Source organism: Erythrolamprus reginae, chromosome 5, assembly GCF_031021105.1.
Source record: "Erythrolamprus reginae isolate rEryReg1 chromosome 5, rEryReg1.hap1, whole genome shotgun sequence".
NCBI classification, from domain to species: Eukaryota; Metazoa; Chordata; class Lepidosauria; order Squamata; family Dipsadidae; genus Erythrolamprus; species Erythrolamprus reginae.
The window spans coordinates 30,840,357-30,862,854 of NC_091954.1; positions in this window are offsets into that span (position 1 = coordinate 30,840,357).

A 22,498-nucleotide genomic window follows, 5' to 3' on the forward strand; every position below is an offset into this window, starting at 1 on the left:
AGAGGAAACAAGACCGTCTAGACACCTGACCTTAGCCACTAAGGTGAACTTAGAAAACCCACCCAAAACCCTCCCTGCTATTGCCTTAGTGGATTCTGGAGCCACTACCAACTTCATGGATGAGACCTTCACTCATTCTCATGCCAACTCATTGTGCCCTGTCACACCCCCTATTATTGTTGAAACCATCAATGGCCGAGTTCTCTTGTCCGGACCAATCAAATTCCAGACCCAACCACTTACCTTCACCATTGAACACCATGAAGAACCTATTCAATTTTATGTCACCAGAGGCCTCCAATTTCCTATGGTCCTTGGCTTAGCATGGCTCAGAACCCACGATCCCAATATTGTGTGGTCCCAAAACTGAATTTCCTTCCCAAGTCTACAATGCGTCGACCACATCCATCCACTGTTTACCACTCCATTTCCTGCCCAACTCGCCTGCAACCTCCCATCAAACATTGCTGATTTCACCGACATTTTTGATGAGAAAGAAGCAGACCAGTTACCTCCCCACCAACCCTATGACTGTACCATTGACCTCTTACCAGACACCAAACTCCCTGCCGGACGCCTCTATTCAATGTCTCAACACGAATCAGCTGCCTTAAAAACCTTTATTGATCAGAACCTTGCCAGAGGTTTCATCCAACCCTCCTCTTCACCACTCTCCACCCCAGTACTTTTTGTCAAAAAGAAAACCGGAGACCTTAGACTTTGCTGTGACTATCGTAAACTCAATTCCATTACCATTACCATTCACAACCGTTATCCTCTCCCTTTAATCTCTGAACTCATGGACCGCCTCCATATAGCAACCATTTTCACCAAAATCGACTTATGAGGTGCCTACAACCTCATTTGCATCTGTCAAGGTGATGAATGGAAGACTGCCTTCGCCACCCGCTATGGCCATTTTGAATTCATTGTCATGCCTTTTGGACTTACCAATGCCCCTGCAGTATTCCAACATTTTATGAATGAGATCTTTAAAGACTTTATTGACTACTTCATAATCGTCTACATTGATGACATTTTGATATATTCTCCTTCACCAGAAACTCACCTACACCACGCACGACAAGTACTCTAACACCTTCGACAACACCACCTGTATGCAAAGTTAGAAAAATGCCAATTTTTTCAAACAGCCATCGACTTTTTAGGCCCTGTCATTTCCCCTCACGGTATCGCCATGGACACTGACAAACTCGACGCCTTGCAAACATGGCAACCACCAGTTCGAGCCAAAGATGTCCAATGATTTCTCGGTTTTGTCAACTACTACCGAACCTTCATCCCTAACTTCGCTACCTTGACTGCTCCCCTCACCCGCCTTCTACAGAAAAACGTTCCATTCCAATGGGGCACCAAAGAACAACAAGCCTTTCTTAATCTCAAAAAAGCTTTCATGCAAGAACCTATACTCCAATACCCTGATCCCCACCGTCCATTTATTGTCGAAGCCGACGCCTCCGATGTTGGAGTAGGAGCTGTACTTCTCCAACAACGCCATGATGGTGGACTTTATTTCCCTATGCCTATTATTCTAGAAAATTAAAAAACCCCGAACAGAACTATAGCCATCAAGACTGCTTTTGAAACCTGCCGACATCACCTGGAAGGAGCCCGTCACCAAGTACAGGTCAGAACTGACCACAAAAACTTGGAATTTCTCCAAACTGCCAGGAAGCTAAGCCAGCGACAAATCCGATGGTTCTTCTTCTTTGCCAGATTTGATTTCCGCATTACCTACATTTCCAAGTGGGACAACACACAAGCCGATGCACTCTCTCGCAAACCTGAATACACCAACAACCACGGACCTGCGCCACTTCGTACCATTCTGTCTCTAGCGTCGATCGCAGCCGCCCACACTGCAGTAGATCTTCGTGAAAGAATTTGGGAAGCGCAATGCCAGGACCCCTTTGTCACCCAAAGGAAACAAGATCTAGAACCTGATTCCCCATGGACCATCGTGGACCACTTGCTTCACTACCGTGACCTGCAGGTCCACTCCGAGGTCTCATCCTCAACTAGTGTCACAATAATCCTGCCGCCGGGCATTTTGGCCTCTTCAAAACCCTACACCTCATTTCTCGTACCTTTTGGTGGCCCAGACTCTGCCATGATGTCAGTACCTACATTAACTCATGGATCCTTTGCCGCCAAGCCAAAGCCGCCACTGGATTATTGCAATCTTTACCTACACCTGAACGACCCTGGGGTACCATTTCAATGGACTTCCTCACCTGCTTACCTGTTTCCCAAGAGTTCACTGCTATATTTGTAGTAGTGGACATGTTAACCAAGGTGGCTCATTTCATCCCTTGTCGTCGAATTCCTACAGCCAAAATCACAGCTCACCTATTTATCCAAAATATCTTCCACCTCCACGGCTTACCCAATACTATCATCTCCGACCGCAGTCCACAATTCACCGCCCAGTTCTGGAAAGAACTCATGACCTCACTCCAAGTCAAGATTTCCCTGGAATCTACCCATCACCCCCAAACCGATGGGGGCACTGAAAAAGTTATTGGCATCCTGCAACAATACCTCTGTTGTTTTGTTCATGACAGACAAAACGATTGGTCCAAATATCTTTCTGCAGCGGAATTCGCCTTTAATAGCTCTGAACATACCTCTACACAGACCACACCGTTCTGCGCCACCTACGGGTTCCATCCCCGTTTGTTTCCGCTCACTCCGGCTGATTCGCTGTTTCCACATGCTGGTGATTTTCTCAACGAGTTATGTGCTGTTCATCAACTCATCCAACGTTCCTTAACTCAAGCCAAAGAAGACTACAAATGCTTTGCCGACTGTTCCCTCAGAGACATTCCCCCATTAACTGTTGGTGATTGAGTTTGGCTTTCTACTAAATACCTTTCTTCGGAACCTCACCGCAAGCTGGATCAACGTTTTATTTGGCCTTTCTCTGTTGAAAAGGTCATCAATCTGGTTACATGACTCTACCTTCTTCCATGCGGGTGCATCCCATTTTTCATTGCTCCCTATTGCTGCCAGTCTCCCCTGACTCTCCACTTCGAGCCCCACTTCTGGGCCCTGCTGGTCCTGCTCCCTCCCAGCCAGATGCTACTCTTTGCATTCCACTACAATGCTTGGACATTACTAGCATCCAAGACTCTCATTGGCTTAACAACAGTCTCCAATACCAGGTGGAATGGTCCAGAGGTGGGCCTGATTCCACTGTTTGGATGGATGCTCAGGACATGGATGCTCATGTTCATTTCCCTGATAAACCTCACCTGGATTTTCCTCAAGGGGAGGGGAGGGACCCTGAGGAGGGGGATGGTGTTGTATATACTCTTGATCAGTTGGAGGATTATGAAGATATTGAGGACTCAGATTCAGACAGTGTTTATGAAGTAGTGGGGGGCCCGGGGTTACAGGTAGTAGAACAGGTGGGAAGCCAGCCACAGGATGGGGCTATGAGTTCAGGATCTAGTGAGGGAGAATTAGAGGCACGCTGGGTTAATCCTAAATTCAGAAGAATTCAGAAACGTAGAGAGCAAAGGTCTAGAAGAAGATATTAAGGAGATGAATTGGTTAAATAATTGAGTGAGGTAATTGGCACGTCATGGGACTAGTAAAGAAGAAGGGTGGAGTTTCAACATTGCCGAACAAAAGGATGTTGATTTTTTATGCCGCTCTCCAAGCAAGCCAAAAATTATGTGTGATTAACTGTCTGCTGTTTTTTAGCGAGCATGCTTTTACGAAATAAATCTTGTCTAGCAGAACAGGAGAAGGAATGTAAGGAATGCAATTAAGAGAGATTACAGAGCCAGGAGAGATACGCCAGTATGAAATGTCTGTATAACCGGAAGAGAAGAGAATAAAATGGAGTTTCTTTGTTTATGAAACAATGTGTTTGATAAAAGTTATTTGCACTTGCTGAATTTCTACCAGAAACCAGAACACCAATTATATACTTTCTCCCAAGTTTTATAAAATTCTGTTTCCATTTGATTATTTAACCATCTCATCATCATATCTAATTCTGCACATTCCATGATTTTCTTAAAAACATCTTCGTCTTTTGGGATTTCCTTTCCTTTCAATTTTTGCGCAAATGTAATTCTTGCCGCTACTAATATATGAATTATTAAATAATATATTTCTTTTTTGTATTTGGTGCCACTGATGCCTAGTAGGAAGAATTTTGGGGTCTTTTTAATCTCCTTATTCGTTATTTTTCTACCTTGTTCTAATAGATCTTAGCTTTAGGGCAAGTCCACCATGTGTGAAAGTATGTACCAATTTCTTTTTTTTACATTTCCAACAAACAGGATAAGTATTAGGCCCTTGACCGAATTGCGCCGCTGCGACCTCTCCGTGGCGCTAGACCCCGTAGAGCTCCATGGTTCAACGAGGAGCTCCGGGAGTTGAAGCGCCAGAAGAGACGTCTAGAGAAGCGATGGAGGAAGAGTAAGTCCGAATCCGATCGAACACTTGTAAGAGCTTTTATTAAGACTTACAAAGTGGCGCTCAAGGCGGCAAGATGCGCGTATCATTCCGCCTTGATTGCATCAGCGGAATCCCGCCCGGCCGCTCTGTTTAGGGTAACCCGCTCCCTTCTTAATCAGGGGGGAGTTGGGGAGCCCTTACAGAGTAGTGCCGAGGACTTTAACACGTTTTTCGCTGATAAAATCGCTCGGATCCGGGCCGACCTCGACTCCAATTGTAAAACAGAGTCGACTGACAACGAGTCAGTCGAGGTGACTGGGGCTAAACGTCTTTGTCCATCTGTCTGGGAGGAGTTTGACTTGGTGACACCTGATGAAGTGGACAAGGCCATTGGAGCTGTGAGTTCTGCCACCTGTTCACTGGATCCGTGTCCCTCTTGGTTGGTTTCGGCCAGTCGAGAGGTGACACGGAGCTGGGCCCAGGAGATTACCAACGCTTCCTTGGGGAGGGGAGTTTTTCCAACACTCTATAAAGAAGCGCTTGTGCGCCCCCTCCTCAAGAAGCCCTCCCTAGACCCAGCCGTACTCAACAACTATCGTCCAGTCTCCAACCTTCCCTTCATGGGGAAGGTTGTCGAGAAGGTGGTGGCACTCCAACTCCAGCGGTCCTTGGAAGAAGCCGATTATCTAGGTTCCCAGCAGTCGGGTTTCAGGCCCGGTTACAGCACGGAAACTGCTTTGGTCGCGTTGATGGATGATCTCTGGCGGGCCCGGGACAGGGGCTTGTCCTCTGTCCTGGTGCTTCTTGACCTCTCAGCGGCTTTCGATACCATCGACCATGGTATCCTTCTGCGCCGGCTGGAGGGGTTGGGAGTGGGAGGCACTGTTCTCCAGTGGTTCTCCTCCTACCTCTCCGGTCGGTCGCAGTCGGTGTTAGTGGGGGGTCAGAGGTCGACCTCTAGGTTTCTCCCTTGTGGGGTGCCTCAGGGGTCGGTCCTCTCCCCCCTGCTATTTAACATCTACATGAAACCGCTGGGCGAGATCATCCAAGGGCATGGGGTGAGGTATCATCAATACGCCGATGATACCCAGCTTTACATCTCCACCCCATGTCCAGTCAACGAAGCAGCGGAAGTGATGTGCCGGTGCCTGGAGGCTGTTGGGGCCTGGATGGGTGTCAACAAACTCAAACTCAATCCAGACAAGACGGAGTGGCTGTGGGTCTTGCCTCCCAAGGACAATTCCATCTGTCCGTCCATTACCCTGGGAGGAGAAACATTGACCCCCTCAGAGAGGGTTCGCAACTTGGGCGTCCTCCTCGATCCACAGCTCACATTAGAGAAACATCTTTCAGCTGTGGCGAGGGGGGCGTTCGCCCAGGTTCGCCTGGTGCATCAGTTGCGACCCTATTTGGACCGGGAGTCACTGCTCACAGTCACTCATGCCCTCATCACCTCGAGGCTCGACTACTGTAACGCTCTCTACATGGGGCTACCTTTGAAAAGTGTTCGGAAACTTCAGATCGTGCAGAATGCAGCTGCGAGAGCAATCATGGGCTTTCCCAAATATGCCCATGTCACACCAACACTCCGCAGTCTGCATTGGTTGCCGATCAGTTTCCGATCACAATTCAAAGTGTTGGTTATGACCTATAAAGCCCTTCATGGCACCGGACCAGATTATCTCAGGAACCGCCTTCTGCCGCACGAATCCCAGCGGCCAGTTAGGTCCCACAGAGTGGGTCTTCTCCGGGTCCCGTCAACGAAACAATGCCACTTGGCGGGACCCAGGAGAAAAGCCTTCTCTGTGGCGGCCCCGGCCCTCTGGAACCAACTCCCCCCAGAGATTAGAATTGCCCCTACTCTCCTTGCCTTTCGTAAGTTACTCAAAACCCACCTCTGCCGCCAGGCATGGGGGAATTAAGACTTCTTCTCCCCCTAGGCTGATACAACTGTATGTATGGTATGTTTGTACGTATGTTGGTTTTATACATTAGGGGTCTTAAGTTAGTTTTTTAGTATTGGATTTTTTTTTACTGTACATTGTTCATGATTGTTGTTAGCCGCCCCGAGTTTTCGGAGAGGGGCGGCATATAAATCCAATAAATGAAATGAAATGAAATGAAACGTCTTTGAAATCCTATATGGTGGAAGGTGCCATCTGTAAATCATCTTAATTTGGTTTTCTTTAAAGGAAATTGATTTAGTTATTTTCCAATTATGTATCCATACCTTTTCCCATGTATCCAAATTTATTTCTTTTCCAAAAATTTTGCACCAACTAATCATGTTATCTTTCAATATCCAACCTATCGTTTTAACATTTATTAAATATTTATATAACTTCCCAATTAATTTCCCTTGATTTTGAATTAATAATTTCTCAAGTATGTTATTTTCTTTTTTAAAAATGAAAGTTCTAACATCTTTTTGATATCTAGAATTAATCTGGGCATACTGCCACCAGTCAATGTCGACGCCTATCTCGTTTAGTTTTCAATTTTAGTTGATTATCCAGTAAGTCTCTATATTTCCATATTTTACTATCTTTTAAGAGATTTGGGTGCAAAATAGCTTCTGTTGGTGAAATTCATTCTGGCATTACTAAAAAATTATTTTTCCTTATCTCATTCCAAACATTTATTAGTGCTTTCCTAATAATGTTACTTTTAAAGTATGAGTGAGTTTTCATACCATACAAAGGCATGTCAGCCTAGTATTAAGTCATGACCCTCTAGATCAAGGGTTAACAATTCTTTTATCCACGTTAATGCCGTTGCTTGGTAATATAACTTCCAATTAGGGAGGGCAAGTCCTCCTCTCTCTTTACAGTCTTCTAACAAACTTTGTTTTATTCTTGGTTTCTTGCCCTGTCATATAAATTTTTTTGTAATTCTATTTAATTCTTTAAAGAAATTTTGTCCATGATTGATTGGGATAACTTAGAATAGGAATAATACTTTAGGGAGGATATTCATTTTATTGTGGAGATTCTTCCAACTAGAGATAACTGTAAATTATTCCATATTTCCAAATAGTTTTTGATTTGTCCTAACAATTTTGTATAATTATCATTTTTTTAAAGATATAGCTTTAGAAGTAATCCTTATACCCAAGTATTTGACCTTTTTTGTTATTTTCATATTTGTTAAATTTTCAAGATATTTTGTCTGTAACTCTGTCATATTTTTTGTAAGTATTTGTGTCTTTTCCTTGTTAATTTTCAAACCTGCAACTTTCCCATATTTTATTGAATCTATTAACTTTAAAATTGATGTTAAGGGATCCTCTATTGTAAAAACTACATCAGCAAAGGCTTGAGCTTTATATGTTTCTTTTTTAATCTTTAACCCTTTTATTTCCTTTTCTGCTCTTATTTTTATTAGTAAAACCTCTAATGTTAAAATAAATACTTATAGTGATATTGGGCAACCTTGTCTCACTCCTCTTTGTATTTCTAATTTTCCTGTTTGCTCTTTATTTATTATAATTCTTGCTGACTGATTAGAATAAATGGCATCAATTATATTAAAAAATGTAGTTCCCACATTCATCTTATTTAATTGTATTTTCATAAAGGCCCAATCTACATTGTCAAATGCTTTTTTGGCATCTAAGAATATAAGTGACATTTGTTTTTCAGGATGTTGTTCATAATATTCTAGGGTGTTTATTATTGTTCTTAAATTATTTTTAATTTGTCTACCTGGTAGAAATCCATTCTGGTCTTCATGTATTATTCCGTTTATAATGTTTTTAAACCTTGTAGCGAATATTGATATAAAAAATTTGTAATCTACATTTAATAATGAAATCAGTCTGTAATTTTCAATTTTTTCCTTCTCAGTTCCCACTTTATGTAGTAATGTTATTAAAGTTTCGGTCCATGTTTTTGGTAATGTACCATCTACTATTATTTGGTTAAATATTTGAGGAGAGTATTTCAATGTCTTACTTATAAAATTCTGTTGGTATTGCGTCTGGACCAGTGGCTTTATTACTTTTCTGATTTTTAATGGATTGCTGTAATTCTATTTCTGTAAAGGGTTTATTTAATTTTTGTTGTTGATCTTCCATTAATACAGGTAAATCTATAGAGCTTAAATAATCAAAAATTAAGTCTTCTTTTATTTCTTCTTTTTCATATAATTTCCTGTAAAATTCTAGCGCTATTTCCTTCTTTTTATCTATTTTATGTCTTATTAGACCTTTACTGTCTGTTAATTTTTTAATAATTTTATTTTCTCTTTCTTTCCTGAGTTTATATTCCAGCCATCTTCCTGGTTTATTTGCATGTTCAAAATATTCTTGTTTTGCTCTTTTTATTTGTTCTACCATTGATTCTTCGAATTCTTCCCCTATCCATTCTTTATATTCAGGGTCACGTAATATGTTTCTATTCATAGACCAATTATTAGATTTTCTCTTACCTTTCCAATATATGACTAATGGGTTGTGGTCTGCCCAGCTATTAGTTTCTATCTCGATGTCTCTGATCTTTTCCATCGTGTGTGCTGGGGCCCAGGCCATGTCAATCCTAGTCCAAATCTTGTGAGGATTAGAATAAAAAATGTATTGTTTATTTTGTGGGTGGCATTCACGCCATATATCTTTTAATAGTAATTCTGTACTCATTTCCCAAAATGTTGTAGGTAGAATTACCTTTTTTTCTTTTCTTTCTTTTCCCCTGTATAATCCATTTGATTCTGGGATCGCATTAAAGTTGCCTATTATTATCATATTTTCTATTGATAGCTCAATTATTTTTTCATGCAATTCTTTATAAAATTGTTTTTGGTTATCATTTGGTGCGTATATTGATATAATAATGAGAGGTTTCATTTCTAGATCCAATTGTACAATTAAAATTCTGCCTTCATTATCACTGTATATTTGTTTTGACTCTATTGTTTCGTCAATGTACATTGCTACACCTCTTTTTAAAAAAATTGCTAAACTAGTATAAAGTTTCTCTAATTTTGGTTTATTAAGTAAATTCCTCTTTGATTTCTTAATATGGACTTCCTGTAGAACATTTATTTGTGCTTTTTGTTTCTTGAGTTTGTCACGCTGAATATTGCCAGCCTCAGAGACATTCAGTAATTAAAGAGTTAACATGTGTGCCTTGTCATTAATCTCCTCCTATATTTCATGTAATATCCTGCCTTGTCATTTCCGCCTTCTTGCTCTGCTGTTGTTCTCTGCCTTAAGACTCCATGATGTAAGTTTTGTTTCTTTTGTATACCCAGACAATGTTTATTTTTACTTTAATAATAAAAGAAAGCTTGTTTTTGAATAACATACTTGGAACTCTAAATTCCATTGCCCCCGCGGTTTGAAGTTCAAATGGACTTTTACATTCCGTGACATGGTAGCAGAGGATAGTTCTTCTCTAATTAATTAAGATTGATATGCCTGCTAAGAAACGAAAGTTCTATTTTTCAAATGCTCTGGCATCAGGCATGTCAAATCGACAAGTAAAAGATGCTATCTCCAAGCTAATAAGAATACAAGAGGAAAGAGAAGATGAATCATTGCCAGAACAAACAATGGAAAAAGCTGCTATCCCCCTCACGGGGGAAATTCCTGCTGAAAGAATTTAATCTCTCACCGAGGCTACAGAAGACATACGCAGTAAGTCCGCCTCCCCCATTAACATAGAGAAATTAGCTATTCTTACTGAAAATATAAAATTATCAGAACAGGCTTCTCAATTCTGTGCTCCTGGTCAGACACAGCAATATTCTGGCTATACTTCAAAGCTGCAGGCTGAAGCAATAAATCAATCTGACATAGTTAACCACATTCCGCTGGTTAGTTAACCACATATTAAGAAATATGCAAATGATGTTTTGTCAAGGGGAAATGTATAAATTATTAGAAGCCAAGAAAATGGAGTTGGTGGGGGGGCAATTTACCCGCTCTGAAAGCATTGATGTCACACATGTCACACCATCCAAAGAAAATGCTGCAGCAGCACCTGGTGGCCAAACCAAGCAATTAAAATAAATTATTTATTTTCAACACCCAAATTTTCCTTTCTCAAGCCAAATGATGAAAAATGATCCTGCAGTGTTATCTAGTGACTGTTTTAAGCAATTTAAGTTACCGGAAAATTTATATGACCAGAAAAATGTTAATCTGTATCAGAAAGATTTCCTTTTAGATTATCAAATGAATTTATGGGAGCTTCAGCACAATTCTACACTGCAGACAAAGCAAGGTTTGTACCTCAAACAACATTTTTGCAGCAAATACCGCAACAAAGCCAAGGGGTGCAATTTTCACAGGCACAGCTGCCACAAGTTTCTATTTCACCAGCGCAATTGCCACAGATTCCAGTTCAACCTGCACAATTGCCACAGATTCCAGTTCAACCGGCATCGCGGCCACAGATTCCAGTTCAACCTGCGCAATTGCCACAGATTCCAGTTCAACCTGCGCAATTGCCACAGATTCCAGTTCAACTGGCACTGCTGCCACAGATTCCAGTTCAGCTGGCACAACCACCATTGGCTCCATTTCTTCAGCTGCTACAACCAGTACCGGCTGCAATTCAAAGGCAATTTTCTGCCTTGACACCATTGCAAGGTGAGTCCAAATTAAGGAATAATGGACGAAATTATAAAACTTGGCTGCATGAGATTAGACTGATACTAATTGCTGAAGGGGCCGATCACATGACTTTCAATCCACCAAATAGACAGTGGACTGAAGAAGAAAGAACTTTAAATACTAGGGCAACTATTTTGATACTTATGTCAATGGATACCGAATTAGTCAGTTAGATTTTCACATGATATTACCGCAAATGCTTTGATCACTGCCCTAGACGAACTGTATAGATCGATTTCAGCTGAAGGCACGTGTTTACTGTTCTCTGATTTTTTTACTGCAAAATTAAAGCCTGGAGAGAAAATTGCTCCACACTTATCAAAACTCTTAGCAATGCAAAAAGAATTGGCAGAAAGAGGATATAATATGGACCACCTACAAATGACCACGGCAATCATCTCATCGCTAAATGAGGACTAGAAAGAAGGTATTACAAAATGCAATAGCATACCCCTAGCTCAACGCACCACATCCAGAGTTGGCCAAATCTTAACAGAAGAAGAAGTCATTATGGAACACAGACTTAAATCCAGAACAGCTACTTCTAGAGCTCCAACGAGTCGCAGTTACCAACAAAGAGGTAACCAATCCAGAAGAACAGATTTTCAATGCACTCAATCTGCTGATTCTCAACGCTCTCAATATCCTGCCCCGCCCAGAGGAACAGGTCCCAGAGGTAGCAGATGCAGAAGCTCCAGCAACTACAGATCGGCTCAACGAGGTTCAAGAGAAGAGTCACGTCCTCCCATAAATTCCTTGGTCCTGAACAACGTTCCACAATCGGATACAGAATGTGACATCCGATATTTATGGACTTTAGATAGCGGAGCTGCTTTTCACATTACTTACCAAAGAGAGCTTTTCACAGAATTACATAAGACTGATATAAAAGAATTGTATTCAGTGTTAAATCACTTATGCAAAGTTGAAGGAGAAGGAACTGTTTACATAAAAGAATTGGACCAGATGATTCCATGTGTTCTCTACATCCCAAAGGCTACAAGCAACTTACTCAGTCTGTATTACCTGAACAAAGACTTGGGCTACAAAGTTATGCTCCTGCAAAATGACATGCACATTATTAAAAATGAAACTGTTAATTAACATGCTATTCCAATTGGTGGTGTTTATTACCTGAAGCCGAAACCTTGAGCATGGGTTGATGTAAGTATAAGCATTCCAAACCATGAAAGCACAGGTCCAGTGAGAAAACCTGTTGCTACTATAGAAACAGAGGCTCATAAAGCCAATGAACTCTAAGAGGTTCCGCATAATGTTGCAAATGTTAAACCTGTACTAACAAACAAATCTTTTCATTCCAGGTGCATTCACCGTTGGCACCGTCGTTTGGGCCATGCTTCATATGATGTCTTATCCAAGATGCCTGAGTTTGTAAATGGTTTTAAAGTTGATAGTAATTGCCAGATCTATTTAGATTGTTTTGTTTGTAACAAGTCCAAATCCAAAGCTTCTCCTATTGCGAAGCATGTCACATGTTTGTCTACACACATTTTTGATTTGGTTCATACCGACATTGTCGGTCCATTTTGGCCTACTAGGGGTAATTGTAAGTATTTCTTAACTATTGTTGATAATTATTCTAGATATGGTTTTGTTTATCTAATGAAACAAAAATCAGAAACGTTTCAGATCTTTAGAGACTTTGCTGCACAAGTCTTCAATCAACACAGTGTCCGCATCAGAAGAATTCAAAGTGATCATGGTGGAGAATTCATGTCCCAACAATTCCAAGGATGGATGAGATGGAATGGGATACGCCACCAGGCTTCAGCCCCTTACTCCCCTCAACATAATGGTATAGTTGAACGCCGGGAAGGTGTTTTACAGACTATGTTTCGCTGTCTTCTAGAGCAGTGTTTCCCAACCTTTTTTGAGCCGCGGCACATTATTCATATTTTCAAAATCCTGGGGAACACTGAACGGGGGGGACGGGGTGTGTGTGGGGGGGCTAAGGAAAAGTTTGGACAAAAAATATCTCTTCCTCCATTTCACTCTATTTCTCCCTCCCTCTTTCTCTCTTTTCCTTCCTTCCCTTCTTTCTCTCTCTCCCTCCCTCTTTCTTTCTTCCTCTCTTTTTTGCTCTCTTTCTCTCTCCCTCCTTCCCTCCCTCTATGTCTTTCTCTCTCCCTTGCTCTCTCTCTGCCTCTCTTGCTATCTCTCTTTCATTCTCTCTCTCTCTCTTTCTCTGTCTCTCTTGCTATGTCTCTTTCTTTCTCTCTCTCTATCTCTTTCTCTCTCTCTCTTTCTCTGTCTCTCTCTCTGTCTCTCTTGCTATCTCTTTCTCTCTCTCTCTGTCTCTCTTGCTATCTCTTTCTCTCTCTCTCTCTCTGTCTCTCTTTTGCTATCTCTCTTTCTCTCTCTTTCTGTATCTTGCTATCTCTCTTTCTCACTCTCTATCTTTCTCTCTTTCTCTGTCTCTCTTGCTATCTCTTTCTCTCTCTCTCTTGCTATGTCTCTCTTTCTCTCTCTCTTGGGTGGGGGGCGCGCGGAGGGCTAAAGAAAAGTTTGGACAAAAATATCTCTTCCTCTATTTCATTCTATTTCTCCCTCCCTCTTTCCTCCCTCCCTCTTTCCATTGTATCTCTCCCTCCCTCTTTCCTTTCTATCTCTCCCTCCCTCTTTCCTCCCTCCCTCTTTCCTTTCTATCTATTTTCTTTCTATCTCTCCCTCCCTCTTTCCTCGCTCCCTCTTTCCTTTCTATCTCTCCCTCCCTCTTTCCTTTCTATCTATTTTCTTTCTATCTCTCCCTCACTCTTTCCTTTCTATCTCTCCCTCACTCTTTCCTTTCTATCCTTCTCTCTGTCCCTCAGCGGCAGCAAAGAAGAAGGAAGGCAGGCTGCAGAGGGCACCGAGGACAAGAGCGCTCACTCGCTCCCTCGCCCTCTGACTTCCCTCCCTCGCTGCTGAAGGGACGAGCGCGGGCACGAGCGCGCACGCGGGCACGCTGCAAGAAGTTTTTGTTTGTTTGTTTTTTCCTTCCTCCGCCTCATGGGAGAGAGAGAGAAAGAAAGAGCGCAGCCAGGGAAAGCGGCCTCGAGCCGAGTGCGAACTGCAGGATGTGGCAAAGGACTCCTTGCCAACCAAAAAGGGGGTGGGGGTGGTGAAGGCAAAGCCTGGGAGGCAGGGAAGGGAAGAGCGGGAGACCCCCAGACAGAACGGCTGAGGGGAAGGAAAGACGGAAGGAGGGAGGGATTGAGAAGCGAAGCCAGGGAGGGCTGAGAGAAAAGGGGAGCAGCGCGCGTGAGATAGGGGCGGGGCGGGCATTCCCGAAACGGATGGAGAAAGCCCTCTCTCGCAGTGAAAGCGCTCCCAGCCAGGGGGCTGCGAGAGAGGGCATTCTCCATCCATTTCGGGAAAGCCCGCCCCGGCCCCGGCAGCGCCCCGCCCAGCTGGAGCTTCCCTAGGAGCTCCGCGGCACACCTGGCTGTGTCTCGCGGCACACTAGTGTGCCGCGGCACACCGGTTGGGAAACGCTGTTCTAGAGGATGCTGATCTCAACAATTTCTACTGGGGTGAAGCACTAAGGTATGCTAACTACATTGTTAACCGTATCTGGAGCAGTGTTTTAAAACAAACTCCTTTTTACATGCTTTATGGAAAGAAGCCTGATATTCAAAACCTCCACATTTTTGGCTCGTATGCCATGGTTAACATTCCACTGGTCCAGAGAAAGAAAGGAGGTCCAGTGGCAGAAAGACTGAGATTTATAGGTTTTGATGAAAGTTCTAAGTACTACAAATTTGCTGACTCTAATCACACAGCTGTTATTTCCAATTCAGCTAAATTTGAGGAAGATACAAATTGGTCTAGAATACACAGTAATGATACTTCAGTTTATTTTCCTAAAGATGATGTTCAAGGTACAGCGCAACCTGACCCTCAGGTAGCTGTTCCAGATGTTCCAGATGATGTACAGTCTTCACCAGTTGCAGATGATGTTCCTAGCAATGCAGTTGGAGACGGAGATGACCAAGATGATGAATGGACCACAGTTCTAAGACGTTCCAAGAGAACCACAAAAGGAATTCCTACAAAGAGATATCAACAGCAAGTATTACAAAAATCTTTTCCTGTTCTTTGCAACAATGTTACACTTCCTCCTGAGAATTTTTCCTCAAATAAGACATTTACCTGAGTCAGAACAAGAAAAATGGTATAATGCAATGGAAACTGAACTGGACAGTTTAAAGAAACTTAAGGTGTTTAAACACGTTGAACCTCCAACGAACAAGAGTAGCACAAGGCTACTCTCAAGTTTATCCAGAAGATTACACAGATACTTTTGCACCTACAGTTAAAAATGAAAGTGTCAAAATTGCTTTAACCACAGCCGTTGCTTTGAATTTAGAAGTTTTCCAGTTCGATGTCAAAACTGCTTATCTGAATGCTGATCTAGATGAAGAAATTTACATGAAGGGCGCACCTGGGTTCCAGGATCAAGAAGGAGATGTCTGGTACCTGCAAAAGAGTCTGTATGGATTGAAACAATCTGGTTTAATGTGGCATAGAAGTCTCATTGACAAGCTAAATTCAATGGGCTTTATTAAGTCCGACTCTGATGAATGCGTGTTTACAAAAGGGCAAGGTAATGTTTATGAAATTATACTTGTTTATGTTGATGATATTGTTTACATTGGTCCTAACAAACGTATGAGTGAAATTTTTGCAAAAGGTTTAGAAAGACATTTTACTTTGAAAAGCTTGGGGCATATTCATGATTATCTAGGAGTTCAGATTGAAAAAACTGAGAAGGGCTTTTGCCTTTCTCAAGAGAACAAGGTTGATCAACTTTTGCACAATTGTAACATGTCTAACACACATCCATGTCGTTCTCCTATGCAAACTGATTTTTACAGGTTGGCACAGCAAGATTGTCCTCAATTTGAAGACCAAACACTTTATTGGTCAGTAATTGGGTCACTGTTATACATTAGCAGTTGGACAAGACCTGACATTTCACTCAGTGTGAATCTTTTGTCAAGGTACATTGGCAAAGCAACTACATTTCACTGGACGTGCATAAAAAGACTGCTGAGATACATGAAGTACACGAAAAACATGAAGTTGTTCTTAGAACCAGAACACAACAAGTATCCTGAACTGATTTGCTATGCAGATTCTGATTGGGCAGGTGATAAAGAAACACGAAAAAGTACCTCTGGTTATATAATGTTTTTGAATGGTTGTCCAATTTATTGGAAAGTTAGAAAGCAAAACTTTATTTCTTGTTCTTCCACTGAGTCAGAATATGCTTGTGTTTCTGACTGTTGTAATGCTTTAACCTGTGTTTCTGCTCTCGTTGATAGTATTTGGGGTGATCCCATTAAATCAATTGTTATTATGGAGGACAATGTTTCAGTTACATTCATATCTGAAACTGAATATGTTGGAGCTCGTTCATGGCACATCGACATAAGATATAAGAATGCAAGAGAATACGTAAAACAAGAATTCATAAAACTACATTATGTGCCCACAACTGAACAGATCACTGACGTGCTGAATAAACCACTGCCAGCTGACCAACACGAATACCTCTCCAAGAAAATGTGCCTTATGTGAACCAATGTCCCTGATGACCGCCAAAGAAGGGGTGTCATGCTGAATATTGCCAGCCTCAGAGACATTCAGTAATTAAAGAGTTAACATGTGTGCCTTGTCATTAATCTCCTCCTATATTTCATGTAATATCCTGCCTTGTCATTTCCGCCTTCTTGCTCCACTGTTGTTCTCTGCCTTAAGACTCCATGATGTAAGTTTTGTTTCTTTTGTCTACCCAGACAATGTTTATTTTTACTTTCATAATAAAAGAAAGCTTGTTTTTGAATAACATGCTTGGAACTCTAAATTCCATTGCCTCCGCGGTTTGAAGTTCAAACGGACTTTTACATTCCGTGACAGAGTTTAGTCAATATTTGATTTCTTTTCCTGGGGTTGTTCAGGCCATTAACATTGACTGAGAAGATTTTCAAGTCATATGACATTTCTATTTATAGTATTTTTTTAATTTCTTTTGGTTCACGCAATCTGCTGTCTAACACTAATTCTTGTTGAGTTTGTGGTTGTTTCTTTTTACTATCTTGCATTTCTCCCCTCTCTTTACCGGTGGCCCCCTTTTCTTCTTCTTTATCTTCAAGTTCTATCTGTAGTTGGTCAGTTTTATTCAATCCACTTTGTGCGAAAAAAGCTCTTGCCTCGTCCACACTCTCTATCTTAATTTTCATGGCTTGCCAAGTCAGAGAAAGTCCTTCTGGTGCTAACCATAGAAAAATTATGTTCTTTTTGATTAAAACACGTGAGAAAATAGTACTCTCTTCTGCTTTCTCTTACCTTCTTTGGGACTTGTTTCAGGATTGTAATATCTTTCCCTTTGTGTTTCCAAGTCTAGTTTCTCACCTGTTTTAAGATGTCATTTTTAATTACTCTTCTTGAGAACTTGAGGTGGACTTATCTTGGTAGGTTATGTCACCGTGCATATCCAGTTTGGACTCTATAAATTTCATCTCTCTCTTTTATAAGTTCTTGAGGGTCCGTTTGTAGAATTTCTCCTATTATCTCTGCCATCTTTGCGCATGCGTCGGAAGAGATAGATGCCTCTACAGAGAACTCCCTAATGTGAATTAGGAAAAGTGAAAGTTAACCCCTGACAGCCCTCTCTGGCTTGGTGAAAAGCGGATTGAGAGGAAGTGGACTAAACGGAGTTTTTGAAAACATTACAAAAAAGAAGCAAAAAAGAAGCAAGCTGCAGTTTTAAACGTGAGTAGGGGAAAAAGAGAGAACAAAGGAAAAATGGTGACTACTCTGGATTTGGGGGAAAAAATGGATTCACTGTTAACGGCATTTGCAAATATGGGGCAGCAACTCAAAGAGATGCAAAAGGCAATAGCTGCCGTCAGTGCTGGTGTAACAGATTTAAAAGAGCAGTCAAAAGCACAAGATCTGAGAATTGTGAAACTGGAGGAGGGAAAAGTTCGCCAGGAGTCACGCATAAATAATTTAGAAGACAGACAAAGGAGATCTAATCTGCGTTTGAGAGGCTTTAAGCAAGACTTTGTTGAGGGTAAACGTCTCATCCAAGCAATCCATCAATGGTTTGGTGAAAATAACATTAAATGTGACCCAGGTGAATATGAGAGAGCACACTGGGTATTTGGCCCTCAGAGTCAAGGAAATCAAAAGGGTGTTATCGTAAGATTCATTTCGCAAAGGAGAGCAGCAGAAATTTTCAGAGAATTAAAGCAAATCCCAAATTTACATTACAAAGCCACTCCGATACGGGTTTTAAAAGACTTGTCTGCAGAAACGCTCCAGGCGAGAAATCAAATGAGATTTATTACGAACCAATTATATCAAGGAGGAATCCCTTTCACCTGGAAATATCCTGCCATAATAATTGTTTTTAAAGATTCCAAAGTTCTCCAGGCAAGATCCTAGGATGAGGGGAAGAAACTGCTCCAACAGCTGGGGATCGATTCGGATGTAAATCTCCAGGCATCAACAGGGAAGGAGAAACCAGCAGCAGGAGATGGAAGAGGAGAAGATGATTTGTTTACAGCTCAGCCAACTCGTATAGCAGACCAAGAAAAAGACGAAAAAAATTGCAGTTTTACAAAAGGAGCTTGCTTTACTCCAGGAAAGAGGAAAAAAAGAAGAATCTAGAATTACGTGTCAGAAGAAGAAATAATGAACTGAACTGATCTGTTAACATGGTATTATTGTTTTCAACTAACTAGCTTCTTTGTGTATTTTATGCTAACTAACAAGGGATAAAGAGGGAAGGAGGGGGGGGACTTCCTTTATTGCTTTAAAAGGGGAAAGGTGGGGGAGTTCTCCAGTGGAACGCAAATCCAGGAGTGCCTCTTGGATAACGAAAATTCTTTTCGTTGCCTCCCCTTTGGGGGGTGGTGCAAGGGAAGGGGCACTAGGGTGGGGGTTCAAGACAATTAACAAATATTTTCCAACAGGCTCTGTTTTGCAGGAGGGGGAAACACACTTAAAAGTACAGTAATACCTCATGATACGAACTTAATTGGTGCAAGGAGGAGGTTCGTAAGACGAAAGGTTCGTAAGATGAAACATTGTTTCCCATAGGAAACAATGTAAAGTCAATTAATCCGTGCAACCAAAAAACCCCCCGCAAAAAAACGGCTTTCGGCGACTGCTGGGAAGCCGCGCGGCTGTTTTAAAAGGTGACAGCCGGCCTGGGGGGCTTCCCAGCACCCCCCGAACCTGGGTTCGGGGTTCAGGGGGGTGCTGGCAAGCCCCCCAGGCCGGCTGCGACCTTTTAAAACAGCTGCGCCGCTTCGCAGCTGTCTCCCGAAGCCGAACGCGGAAGTTCGGCATTAGCGTTCGGCTTCAAGAGACAGCTGGGAAGCGGCGTGGGTGTTTTAAAAGGTCGCAGCCGGCCTGGGGGGCTTCCCAGCAACCTCCCGAACCGAACCCGGGGTTCAGCAAAATTTTGCCTCTTCTTACGAACTTTGTTTGAGTTATGAACCGGCATTCGGGAGGCTTCTGGGAAGCCCCGCCGCCCGGCTGTCACCTTTTAAAACACCCACGCGGCTTCCCAGCAGTCTCCGAACGCCGGTTCGTAACTCGAAAAAAGTTCGTAAGAAGAGGCAAAATTTTTCTGAACCCCGGGTTCGTATCACGAGTTGTTCGTAAGACGAGGGGTTCGTATCTTGAGGTACCACTGTATGTATAATGGGTGAAAGAGTTCTATTGTCATTAAATGTGAACGGGCTGTCATCACAGAAAAAATGTTATAGAATCATGAAGCTGGCCAGGGATAGTAGAGCTGATTTTTTATTTCAATCAGAAACTCATAAAGGGAGGAAAAGATCAGACAAATTAGTTACCAATAGCGATTGGCAACGGGTCTACGAGTCGAGAGGGACCGCAAAAAGCAGAGGTGTGGCAATTTTGATAGATCAAAGAGTACCATTCCAATTAATTAATATTAAAAGAGATAAAGACGGCAGAATGTTATTCATTAAGGGGAAAATAAATAATAAGGTAGCAACTTTAGCAGTAATCTATGCCCCCAATGCAAATGCAAAGCAATTTATAATAAATGTAAAGCGTAAATTAGACAATTTTGCGGAAGGCATAGTGATTTTAGCAGGCGATTTTAACTTGGAATTAACAGCAGGGAGGGGAGAAAAGAAAAAGTTACACTTAAATAAAATTAACATGTTGGACCTCCACGAAAACGCAGCAAACAGGGATACATTTTATTCAGCAAGACATAATAAATTTAGCTGCATTGACTATATATTAATGAACAAAACGGGGGAGGTACACCTCAAGAGAGCAGAAGTTAAAAGTATTTGATTATCAGATCACGCTCCATTGTTAGCAGGGATTGAAACGGATGCTAGTAGACAACAAAGGATATGGAGATACAACCCTGTGGTTTCGGCCAGTGAAAAAAATAGACTCAAATTACAAAAGGAATTGTGTGCATTCTTTAGTATTAACGAAACAGGAGAAATTAAGCAAACAATAGTTTGGGATACACACAAGGCTGTTATGAGAGGTAATTGTATTAGCACTGAAGCTTTTATTAAGAAATCTTGGGAAGTTGAAAGAGAAAGATTATTAAAAGAGATAGACCTAGTCCAAGAGACTCTGAAAATTACAAGAAATAGAGCCTGGAATACATTATTATTATTTAAGAAAAAGAAACTACAATCTCTTGAGGAAGAGAGATGGAATAAAATGAAGATGATTGTAAAACAGAGAATTATGGGATGGGGGAACAAATCAATGAAACAAATGGTACACTATTTGAAAAAAAGAAAGGAGAAATCCCATATCCCTGCTTTAAAGGATAAGGAAGGTGCAATAAAACGTAGCAATATAGAAATGGAAAAAATAATGAGAGACTTTTATGGAAATTTATACAAAAAAGAACATATCACAATGCAAACTATAGAAGTTAATGAGAAATTAACGGAAGAAGATAGACAAATTTTAAATGCAAAAATAACAAATGATGAGATATCTAGAGTTATTAAAGGGTTGAAACCTGCTAAAGCCCCAGGCCCAGATGGTTTTACTGGTGAATATTATAAGACTTATAAGAATGAATTATTACCACATTGGGAAAAATTGTTCAATAATGTTTTTCAGACCTTTGAAATTCCACAGTCATGGAAAATTTCAGAGATTATAACTATCCCAAAGCGGGATCGTGATTTAATGGATCCAGGTTCCTATTGCCCTATCAGCTTACTTAACCAGGATTACAAAATATTTATAAAAATATTGGCAAACAGGATAGAGAATATCTTACCAAAGATAATTGGAGAAGACCAATATGGATTTGTTAAAGGAAGAAAGATTTATGAACCAATTAGAAACGTTGTTAATGTGATACACCATGCTACCACTACCAAAAGAAAACTAGGTATTTTAAAGTTAGATGTGTACAAAGCTTTCGATAAAGTTAACCATGATTACTTGTTTCAATTGTGTAAAGATTTAAATATGGGAGATTGCTTCTGTAGAATTATAAAAGCAATTTATAAGGATAACATAGCTTATATTAGGGTAAATGGTAACAGAACAGAGAAGGTTAAAATTCAGAGTGGAACTAAGCAGGGTTGCCCACTATCCCCAATGTTATTTGCATTGGCAATTGAGGTCTTAGCAAATAAAATTAGAAATGACAAGGAGTGGAGAGGTTACCAAATAGGAAAACTTGAATTAAAATTAAATCTTTTTGCAGATGATGCTATAGTATTGACTGAAACCCCAATTGAAATGATGAAAAGAATAATGATCTTACTCCAGGAATTCAAAGACCAGTCGGGTCTTACGGTTAATATAGAGAAATCAGAGATAATTTGTTTAAATACAGGCCCTAAAGAGCAAATTGAGATACAAAAAGTGTCAGGATTGAAACTAGGATGTAAAAAAATGAAATATTTAGGAGTTTGGTTGTTAAAGAATCCTAACAAAATTGCGACGGTTAATTATAATTCAATATGGAAGAGACTTCAAAAGCAGATAAAAAACTGGAGGAAAAAAAGGTTGAGAAGAATTGCCAAGATTAGAGCCCTCAAAATGATGATTATACCAAAAATGATGTATTTATTTTAGGTTTTACCAGGTAACTTTCCTGGTGCAAAATTGAGAGAATGGGATAGTAAATTAAATTTTTGGATTGAAGGAAACAAAAGGCCTAGAATAAGGAAAAAATGGCTGTTTGCCCACGAGAAAGAGGGGGGGTGGGGAAGCCCGAGCTTAGAATTATATAGAGAAGCATTTCAAATAGAAAGATAAATGGAACTACAGTTATGGGGGGGAAAGAAGTGGGTGAAATTGGAAAAGGAAATTAATAATATAAATAATAAGGAGTTATTATTTAAAAAATGGAGTAAAATAGAAATTAATAATTTAACCGACCCTCTGAAAGCAGGTTTAGAA